Source organism: Mastomys coucha, unplaced genomic scaffold (genome assembly GCF_008632895.1).
Source record: "Mastomys coucha isolate ucsf_1 unplaced genomic scaffold, UCSF_Mcou_1 pScaffold7, whole genome shotgun sequence".
In the NCBI taxonomy this organism is placed as follows: Eukaryota; Metazoa; Chordata; class Mammalia; order Rodentia; family Muridae; genus Mastomys; species Mastomys coucha.
In genome coordinates this window covers 13,974,683-13,985,267 of record NW_022196913.1, presented here as the reverse complement: position 1 = coordinate 13,985,267, position 10,585 = coordinate 13,974,683, and the positions used below count along the sequence as shown (strand labels likewise).

General features: G+C 43.1%; 1 pseudogene; it reads left to right on the top strand.

Moving 5' to 3' along the window:
* The first annotated feature begins 9,787 nt into the window (after positions 1–9,787).
* Positions 9,788–10,325, top strand: LOC116082596 (annotated as a pseudogene).
* Positions 10,326–10,585: the final 260 nt, after the last annotated feature.

Sequence of the window (10,585 nt, the reverse complement as noted above, 5' to 3'; positions counted from 1 at the left end):
GGGTCATATGACTATAAAATATGCTTTATATTTTGAGGAAAGGGAAGGACACTAATAGTGATCTGGATACTCACAGCACAAAATTAAGCCACGTGGAAATAGGTAGGAGCCAGGGAAAGTGCATCACAAATAGCCAAAGCCACCTATAATTTTAATCTTTTATTTCCAGACTCGGATTTCTGAGAAAGTTAATTGTTATGCAGCTTGAGTAACTTCATATAGTGAATGGTACTTGATAGAGAAAATAGAATCTTCCATACCATGAATAGGGTGGAGCAGAGCAGACGTTTAATAAAGTGATCATAGAAATCTGCATGTAGAAGTCTGCATGGAATTAGGAAGATGTGGAGCTCTTGAAACCATGGGGTATGATATTGCTGAGCACAGCCAGTAGATAGCCATCAGACATGCAGAGTTGGGGGATGATTAAAGTTAGAAACACTAGACCATGAAGCAAGGATTTACTCTTTGTTCTTGCTCTTCAAGTGAAGCACTGAGTGTGGGCACAAGACAGAAGTGGGGGTGTCACATGAGGGTAAAGAGATCAGAGGTCATCAAGTGACCACTTTTCATCACTCTTCACCTTGTTCCCTTGAGATTATGACTTTCAGTAAGGCTGACAGCTCATATATGCAAGTCATCTTTCTGTCTCTTCCCCTCTCAGCCCTTGAGATATAGGCATGTATATAACCACACCTAGCTTTCCTTCCTTCCTTCCTTCCTCCCTCCCTCCCTCCCTTCCTTCCTTCCTTCCTTCCTTCCTTCTTTCCTTCCTTCCTTCCCTCCCTTCCTTCCTTTCTCCCTTTCTTCTGTCTCTCTCTCTCTGTCTCTCTGTCTCTGTCTCTGTCTGTCTCTCTCTCTCTCTCTCTCTCTCTCTCTCTCTCTCTCTCACACACACACACACACACACACACACACACACACACACACACACTGAGATTCTCTGTATAATAGCCCTAACTGCCCTGGAACTTGATTTGTAGACCAGGCTGGCATTGAACACAAAGAGATCTGCCTGGCTCTGCCTCCCAAGTGCTGGAATTATAGGCATGCACCACCACACCTGGCTCACATACAAAATTTTATGCTGTGGCTTAACTTCTGAGGTATCTTGCTAGGCTCAGAATTTTTATTTAATAAGTTTATTATTTGATGCAAGTGCTACAGAACAAGTAACCATGTACCACATTTTAAAATCACTGCTCTTGTCCAACTTCATAAACAAGTCTTTCAGTGCCCTAAAAATGCCGAAGCTAGAGACTTCTAGGAGTAGTAATTTAGTTTCTTGCTTTTGGAGGAGAGCAAAGTCAAAATACATAGAAACAGTGTTTGGTTCCTCATGGGTGTGGTAACAGCAATAACAGTGGCTGAATCACACTATCACCATCCTCCTTCCCGCCTTCCCGACTTCTGCAGTAAAGAGTAAGCCAAGTGATCCATACATCAAACAACAATGGCAAATGTGTCAGGAGTTGATGTTTTTGACACTTTAAATGTAAAAGATTGTGGAATACTTGTATGTTTACCCTATTGAAATAGGAGTAAGTGTTCAGGTGACACCAACAGCCACTTAGTTAATGGTTACATGCAAGTCACACTTTTAAGGAGAATAAGTGAACTCACCCTTGCTATTACCTCTGTGATTCCTTATAGTGCTGTGTAAGCAAAGAGAACAAGGGGCTGAAATTACAAGGATTCTAGGTGAATAGCCTACATTTCTGTCATTTTAAGAGTTGATGGCTGGGGAGATAGCTCAGTAGGTAAGAGTACATAATGCTTTTGTACAGGACCACAGTTCAGTTCCCAGTGATCACATTGGGTGGCTCAGAACTGCCTGAAACTCCAGCTTTAGGGCATCTGATGTCCTGTATGGACCTGGTAGTCCAACATGTACATATTCAACACACAATCACAGACATATAAGCATAATTTAACAAAACATATCATCCCAGGTATGGTAGCAAATGCTTTTAGTCTGAACACTGGAGAGGCAGAGGCAGGAGGATCTCTGTAAGTTCGAGATCACCTGGTCTACATAGTGGGTTCCAGTAGAGCCTAGGCTATTACAAAGAAACCCTGCCTTAAAAGAAACCAAGAGGGAGGAGGACGGGAATGGTAAGAAAAGAAAGAAAGAAAGAAGAGAGAGAGGGAGAGAGGAGGGGGAAGATAAGAAAAGAAAAAAAAGGACAGAGAGAGAGAGAGAAAGAGAGAGAGAGAGAGAGAGAGAGAGAGAGAGAGAGAGAGAGAGAGAGAGAGAGAGAGAGAGAGAATGTCATTAGAGTAGGTTGAAAAGAAGGACCTGGAAGTATATAGGTGACACCTACTTAAGGGTTTCTTTCTCCTGTAAACAAGTCTAAAAACTGCTGTCAGGGAAGAGGACTCGAAAGTAACCCTCCACAGATGATTTCCACAAGTTACTTGCATATAAAATATCCTCCACAGGTTCATGTGTTGAACACCTGTTTCTTCTGGGGAGGTGTTTGACACTTCAGAAGGTGGGGCCTAGCTGGATGAACTGGCCACTGAAATGTGTCTTTGAAGGTTGTACTGGCTGGTTTTGTGTGTCAACTTGACACAGGCTGGAGTTATCACAGAGAAGGGAGTTTCAATTGGGGAAGTGCCTCCATGAGATCCAGCTGTGGAGCATTTTCTCAATTAGTGATCAAGGGGGTAGGGCCCCTTGTGGGTGGTGCCATCCCTGGGCTGGAAGTCTTGGGTTCTATAAGGGATCAGGCTGAGCAAGCCAGGAGAAGCAAGCCATCAAGGAACATCTCTCCATGGCCTTTGCATCAGCTCCTGCTTCCTGACCTGCTTGAGTTCCAGTCCTGACTTCCTCTGGTGATCAACAGCCATGTGGAAGTAAGCCAAATAAACCCTTTCCTCCCCAACTTGCTTCATGGTCATGATGTTTGTGCAGTAGAAACCCTGACTAAGACAAAGGTATACCTGCATTCCAGCTCCCCTTTCTCACTGCCATACGATGATCAGCCTCTTATACATTCTCTCACTACCATGACTTTCAGCCTCAAGACAAGCCGGGAAGTCAGTGGAGCCAAGGATTACAGACCCAAATGTGTTACCATGTGTTAACATAAGCCTTTCTTCCCTAAAGTTGTTCTCTCTCGTGTATCTCGGTTACAACCCTTCATATGTAACTGACACACGATCCATCTGATGTCCTCAGAGGTGTCAGTGCTTCAGCAGATACCAAGAACATTCTGACACAGGCAAAGAAAGGCTTCATCTGGGGATTATTCTGTCTTCCTTGTTTTACTAGAATTTTGAAAAAAAAAAAAAAGGCATCAGAATCCTTTAGCCCTTTTCTTTTTAAAACATTGTGAGTTCAATGAACCTCTGTTTTTTACACTCACTGGTTTCATTGTTGCTGACGATGGGCATGGGCTGACACTTTTCCATGGACAGAGCATGAGTATTGCTCAATAATCAGTGTGTTGACTTTGGATTACATGTCCAGACTTGACGCCGGTGTACAAAATAAGGGAGAAACAGCACTGACAGGGAAGAATAAGTTTGGATAATGATGTTCCAAAAGGGTATGATCAGAAGACATGTTTGTTCATTCTTGCCAACAGGAAGTGGTACTGCACATTGCTTCCCGCTGTCTTCTTGATAACTATGAGGTGACCACAAAAAAGGGAACACTGACAACTTAAGGTAGCTTTGGCCCAATGGCTCTATTTAGAATATTTTTTTAAAACTGGATATTTTATTCTTTAAATTTCAAATGTTATCCTCTTTCTTGGTTTCCCCTCTGCAAACCCCCTATCCTATCCCCCCCTTACCTGTTTCTATGAGGGTGCTCCCCCACTCCTCCACTCCCACCTTAACATCCTAGCCTTCCTCTACACTGGGGCATCAAGCCTTCTCAGGACCAAGGGCCTCCCCTCCCATTGATGCCAGGTAAGGACTCTTCAGCTCCTTCAGTCCTTCCCTTAATTTTTCCATTGGGGTCCCTGTACTCAGTCTGATGGTTGTCTGTGAGCATCTGTATCTATATTGGTCAGGATCTGGCAGAGCCTCTCAGGAGACAGCTGTTATCAGGCTCCTGTGAGCAAGCACTTCTTGGCATCAGGAATAGTGTCTGGGTTTGGTGTCTGCATGTGGAATGGATCCGCAGGTGGGGAAGTCTCTGGATGGCCTTTCCTTCACTCTCTGCTCTACTCTTTGTCCCTGAATTTCCTTTAGACAGGTGCAATTCTGGGTCAAAATTTTGGAGATGGGTGAGTGGCCCCATCCCTCCACGGCGGGGGTCGGGGGGAACATGCCTAACTTCTGGATAAGGTCTCGACAGGTTCTCCCTCCCCTTTGTGGGGTATTACAGCTAATGTCATCCCTGTAGGATCCTGGGAGGCTAACATCATCCCTGTGGGATCCTGGGAGGCTCTTGCATTCCTAGAATCTGGAACTTTCTGATTGCTCTCCCCAGTTCCCCATCCCCCATTGCTACGCAACTCTGTTCAATTTCCTGTCCCTCTGTACATCTCCTCCCATACCTGATTCTGCCCCTCTTATTCCCCTCCCCTTCCTCTCTTCCTCACAAGTCCCTCCCACCCTTGACTTCCCTTGATTATGTTGTTTCCCCCTTCTGAGTATGACTGACGCATCTACTCTTTGGTCTTCCTTCCTCTTGAGCTTCATGTGGTCTGTGAGTTGCATCATGAATATTCCACACTTTTTACCTAAAAATCTACTTATCAGTGAGTACATACCATGTGTGTTCTCTTGCCTTACTCAGGATGATATTTTCTAGTTCCATCCATTTGTCTGTGAATTTCATGAAGTTGTTGTTTTTAATACCTGAGCAGTACTCCATTGTGTAAGTGTACCACATTTTCTGTAGCCATTCCTCTGTTGAGGGACATCTGCATTATTTCCAGCTTCTGGCTATTATAAATATGGCTGCTATGAACATAGTGGAGCATGGGTCCTTATTACATGTTGGAGCATCTTCTGAGTATATGTTCAGGAGTGGTATAGCTGGGTCCTCAGGTAGTATTATGTCCAATTTTCTGAGGAACCACCAGACTGATTTCTAGAATCGTTGTACCAGCTTGCAATCCTACCAGGAATAGAGGAGTATTCCTCCTTCTCCACATGCTTGCCAGCCAGCATTTGCTATCACCTGAGTTTTTCATCTTGTGTGAGGTGGAATCTCAGGGTCATTTTGATTTGCATTTCCCTGATGACTAGTGATGTTGAATATTTCTTTAGGTGCTTCTTGGCCATTCAAGTTTCCTCAGTTCTCTGTTTAGCTCTGTTCCCCATTTTTTAACAGGCTTATTTGGTTCTCCAGAGTCAAACTTCTTGAGTTCATTGTATATATTGGATGCTAGTCTGTTAGTCTATGTCTTTTTATTGGGAAATTGAGTCCATTGATATTAAGAGATATTAAGGAATAGTGATTGTTATTTTTTTTCTTGGTTTTTCAAGACAGGATTTCTCTGTGTAGCCCTGGCTGTCCTAGTACTCACTCTGTAAACCAGGCTGGCCTTGAACTCAGAAGTCCACCTGCCTCTGCCTCCCAAATGCTGGGATTAATGGCGTGTGCCACCACCACTGCCCAGCAAGGAATAGTGATTGTTGCTTCCTGTAATTTTTCATGTTTTTTGTTTGTTTGTGTGGTTATCTTCTTTTGGGTTTGTTGAAAGAATATTACTTTCTGGCTTCTTCTAGAGTGTAGTTTCACTCCTGTGTTGGTGTTTTCCATCTACTATCCTTTGTAGGGATGGATTTGTGGAAAGATATTGTGTAAATTTTGTTTTCTCATGGAATATCTTGGTTTCTCCATCTATGGTAATTGAGAGTTTTGCTGGGTATAGTAGTCTGGGCTGGCATTTGTGTTCTTGTAGGGTCTGTATGACATCTGCCCAGGATCTTTTAGCTTTCATAGTCTCTGGTGAGAAGTCTGGCGTAATTCTGATAGGCCTGCCTTTATATGTTACTTGACCTCCTTTATCCCTTACAGCCTTTAAAATTCTTTCTTTGTTTAGTGCATTTGGTGTTTTGATCATTATGTGACAGAAGGAATTTCTTTTGTGGTCCAGTCTATTTGGAGTTCTATAGGCTTCTGGTATGTTCATGGGCATCACTTTCTTTAGGTTAGAGAAGTTTTCTTCTGTAATTTTGTTGAACATATTTATTGGCCCTTTAAGTTGGGAGTCTTCACTCTCTTCTATACCTATTATCCTTAGGTTTGGTCTTCTCATTGTGTCCTGGATTTCCTGGATGTTTTGAGCTAGGAGCTTTTTGCTTTTTACATTTTCTTTGACTGTTGTGTTAATGTTTTCTCTGGTGTCTTCTGCCCCTGAGATTCTCTCTTCTATCTCTTGAATTCTATTAGTGATGCTTACATCGATGACTCCTGATCTCTTTCCTAGGTTTTCTTACTCCATGGTTGCCTTCCTTTGTGATTTCTTCATTGTTTCTATTTCCATTTTTAGATCCTGGATGGTTTTGTTCATTTCCTTTGTCTGTGTGATTGTGTTTTCCTGTAATTCTTTACAGTATTTTTGTGTTTCCTCTTTAAGGGCTTCTAGCTGTTAACCTGTGTTCTCCTGTATTTCTTTAAGGGAGTCATTTATGTCCTTCTAACATCCTGTGTCATCATCATGAGAAGTGATTTTAGATCTGAATCTTGTTTTTCTGGTGTGATGGTATGTCCAGGACTTGCTATGGTGGGAGAATTGGGTTCTGATGATGCCAAGCAACCTTTGTTTCTGTTCCTTATGATCTTAAGTTTGCTTCTGGCCATCTGGTTATCTCTAGTGCTACCTGTCTGGGGTAAATCTGACTGAGGCCTGTCCTACCTGTGATCCTGGTTGTGTCAGAACTCCTCAGAGTCAAGCTGTCTCTGGGATTCTGTGATTCTGGGATCCTGTGATCCTGGGCCTGTTAGAGCCCCTGGGAGTGGAGCTTCCTCGGGGTGTTGTAAGACTGCCTGCAAAATTTGTGCCCAAGGTCTGCTCAGAGCTTCAGCTCAGACAGACTGGAAGGAACCCAAGCCACTCGGCTGTTGGAGTTCCTGTGTGCCTGGGTCCTGCTGGTCCCAGTTACTCCCGGTGTTGAGACAGATGTTATGCCTTTATTCCTTTTAAAATTCTTCATTTAGTGCATTTGGTGTTTTGATTATTATGTGACAGGAGGAATTTCTTTTCTGTTTCAATCTATTTGATGCTCTATAGGTTTCTTGTATGTTCATGGGCATCTCTTTGTTTAGGGTAGGGAAGTTTCCTTCTAAAATTTTGTTGAAGATATTTACTGGCCCTTTAATTGGGAATCTTCACTCTCTTCTATATCCTTAGGTTTGGTCTTTTCATTGTGTCCTGGATTTCCTGGATGTTTTGGGTTAGGAGCTTTTTGCATTTTCTTTGACTGTTGTGACAATGTTTTCTATGGTGTCTTCTTCACCTGAGATTCTCTTTTCTATCTCTTATATTCTGTAAGTGATGCTTACATCGATGACTCCTGATCTCTTTCCTAGGTTTCCTAACTCCAGGGTTGTCTCCCTTTGTGATGTCTTTATTGTTTCTAGTGCCATTTTTAGATCCTGGATGGTTTTGTTCATTTCTTTCACCTGTTTGATTGTGTTTTTCTATAAATCTTTAAGGGATTTTTGTGTTTCCTCTGTCTGGGCTTTTACCTGTTTACCTGTGTTCTCCTGTACTTATTTAAGGGAGTTAGTTATGTCCTTCTTAAAGTCCTCTATTATCATCATGAGATGTGATTTTAAATTCATCTTGGTTTTTCAGTGTGTTTGGGGGTATCCTGGGCTTGCTGTGGTGGGAGAACTGGGTTTTGATGATGCCAAGTAACCTTGGTTTCTGTTGTTCATGTTCTTGCATTTGTCTCTCTCCACCTGGTTATCTGTAGTGTTAGCTGGTCTTGCTGTCTTTAACTCTGGCTATCTCTCCTATAAGCCTGTGTATCAGCACTCCTGGGAGACCAGTTCTCTCTAGGTAGGATTTGGGTATGGAGAGCTGTGGCACAGGGTCAGCTCCAGGCACAGATGGAAACCAGAAGGATCCTGTCCTAGGCTGCTCCTACATTCCTGTGTCCTAATGGCTCTGGGCAGGACCCTCGGAGCAGAAGTGGTGGTCTTACCTGTGCTCTCAGGTGCAGCACTCTTGGGAGACCAGCTCTCTCCAGATGGGATTTGGGTATGGAGAACTGTGGCACAAGATCAGCTCCAGGATGCAGATGGAATCCGGAAGGATTCTGTCCCAGGTTGCTCCTTAGTTCCTATGTCCTGAGGCCTTTGGGTGGGTCCCTCTTGGGCCAGATATTTGAGCAGAAGTGGTGGTCTTACCTGTGGTCTTAGGTTTGTCAGCACTCCTGGGAGACCAGCTCTCTCCCAGAAGGATTTGTGTATGGAGAGCTGTGACAAAGGGTCAGCTCCAGGTGCAGATGGAAACCAGAAACTATTTAAGAATATTTTATTTTCACAGTTGACCCTATTTCTTTAGAACTTCTGGGCAAGTGATATGGAAATGAGCTTGACAGGTTAAGTGTTAAGTGCTTAATCCTATATAAGCCTTTCTTTTTCATTATTATAATTTCATTCTTTTATTATTTTGTTTACTCCTGTAGCGATGTACATTTGCGCTTGCTAAGGGCAAATTTCTTTAAAGGAGGCACTTCTACTTTGTTCCTCTCAACTCTCAGAGACTGTAATTACTGTCTCAAAGGACTCGCCCACTTTATAATCCCTGACAACACATAGCAAGTGGGACTGAGAAGTTTGTATCAGCAGCAACTAGAGAGCTCCCCGAGTAGGTGTTAGGCTCCACGTGGGACACACATTTCCTGTCTCTAAAATGGCAAATGGACTCAGGCATTGAGGAAAAATATGAGTCATAGGTCCTGTCACTGACCCTATCATGCAATAGTTAGTGTAGGACCAGCCCCTTGTCCCTGTATAGCCAGAAAGACAACAAAAGTAGTTTTCCTTGGAGATGCTCCTTGTCTACATTCTACCATATACATAAGAATCCTTCCATATTCTATCATAGGCACAATAATCTCAATTTGTTGCTACAGGACATTGAACACAGGCATAGCCCAAGCAACCCAGGCCATGGAAGCCATTAGTGTAACTTAGCTACACAGCCTGCTCAACATGATAGCCAGATATCCAGGCTGGCCTTTAAAGTCTGTAAAGTTCACTCTGTAGCAAGCAGTGCAGGGAAATTTGGGCTGTATGTTTCTGTGCTCCCAAGTGACATCTATACAAAGTATGAAATACACACACAGTATACTTTCAGCCATCCAGAGAGCCTTCGCTATAGAATGTGAGTCAGAGATCAAGAAGGGGGCATTTGGTATCTCAAACAGCACCGGTCCTCATAGACACAGGTGCAGTAAGTGCAAGTAACAGTTTGGTATCAGCCATGACTATGAGAAATCTTGGTTACAAACCCAAATTTTCATCTGTTCACTTACACTTCATTTTCTTGAACCAAAAATAAATTATTCAAATTTCCTAAAACAGGAGAAACTTAGAATAACAGCTATTATTACCTTAAAAACTATATGTGCATAATTGCAATGATACTGCTTTCTTTTCTTGTCTAAAAATGATGGTATTCAGAAGTTTTCATGCTGAGAAATATATAATATGGATACGCAGAGAAAAATCTTGTGTTGGGCTTCTATTTTGGAAAAACACCAAGTGTAGAATGATGATGGTGCACTGGGAGGGTGCAGAGGACCCAGGGGTCAGGGAGGCCACGGAAGCTTCCACAGAGGTTTGGTCTTAGGAGCTGTGGTCATGGTCATGGTTGAGGCTCATGGAGGTAAAGCTGAAGAGAAGGAGTGGATCCCTGTTACCAAGCTGGGCCGCCTGGTCAAGGACATGAAGATCAAGTCCTTGGAGGAGATCTACCTGTTCTCCCTGCCTGTTAAGGAGTCTGAGAACATTGACTTTTTCCTGGGTGCCTCCCTAAAGGATGGGGTTCTGAAGATCATGCTGGTGCAGAAGCAGACTGGGGTTGGCCAGCGGACTAGGTTCAAAGCATTCATCACTTTTGGGGACTACAATGGTCACATTAGTCTTGGTGTTAAGTGCTCCAAAGAGATTGCCACTGTCATCCAAGGGGACATCATCTTGGCTAAGGTTTCCATCGTCAGTGCTACACTTTAGCCAGAGGCAGCATACCACCCTGGGCAACTTTGCCAAGGCCACCTTTGATGCCATCTCCCAGACCTACAGCTACATGACCCCTGACCTCTGGAAAGAGACTGCTCACCAAGTCTATCAGGAATTCACTGATCATACCAGAGTCTCTGTTCAGAGGTCCCAGCTGTAGCTACCACAAAAATGTTTTCATACAAGAAAAATAAAATGAATTAAGTCTACTCTTTAAAAAAATAAAAATCTTGTGGTAGAATTAGGGAAGTATTTGCAATGTTCTCTGGTAAGGAACCCCAGAAATCCAGAGGCTCTGACAGCTCAGTTCTTTACTCCAGTGGTAGTGACTCTCTACTGACCTGAGTACCGTCAGAAGTAGAAGAAACACTGTAGAAGAAACGCTTATCTAGTCATCATTTAATAAATGTTATTTATTAA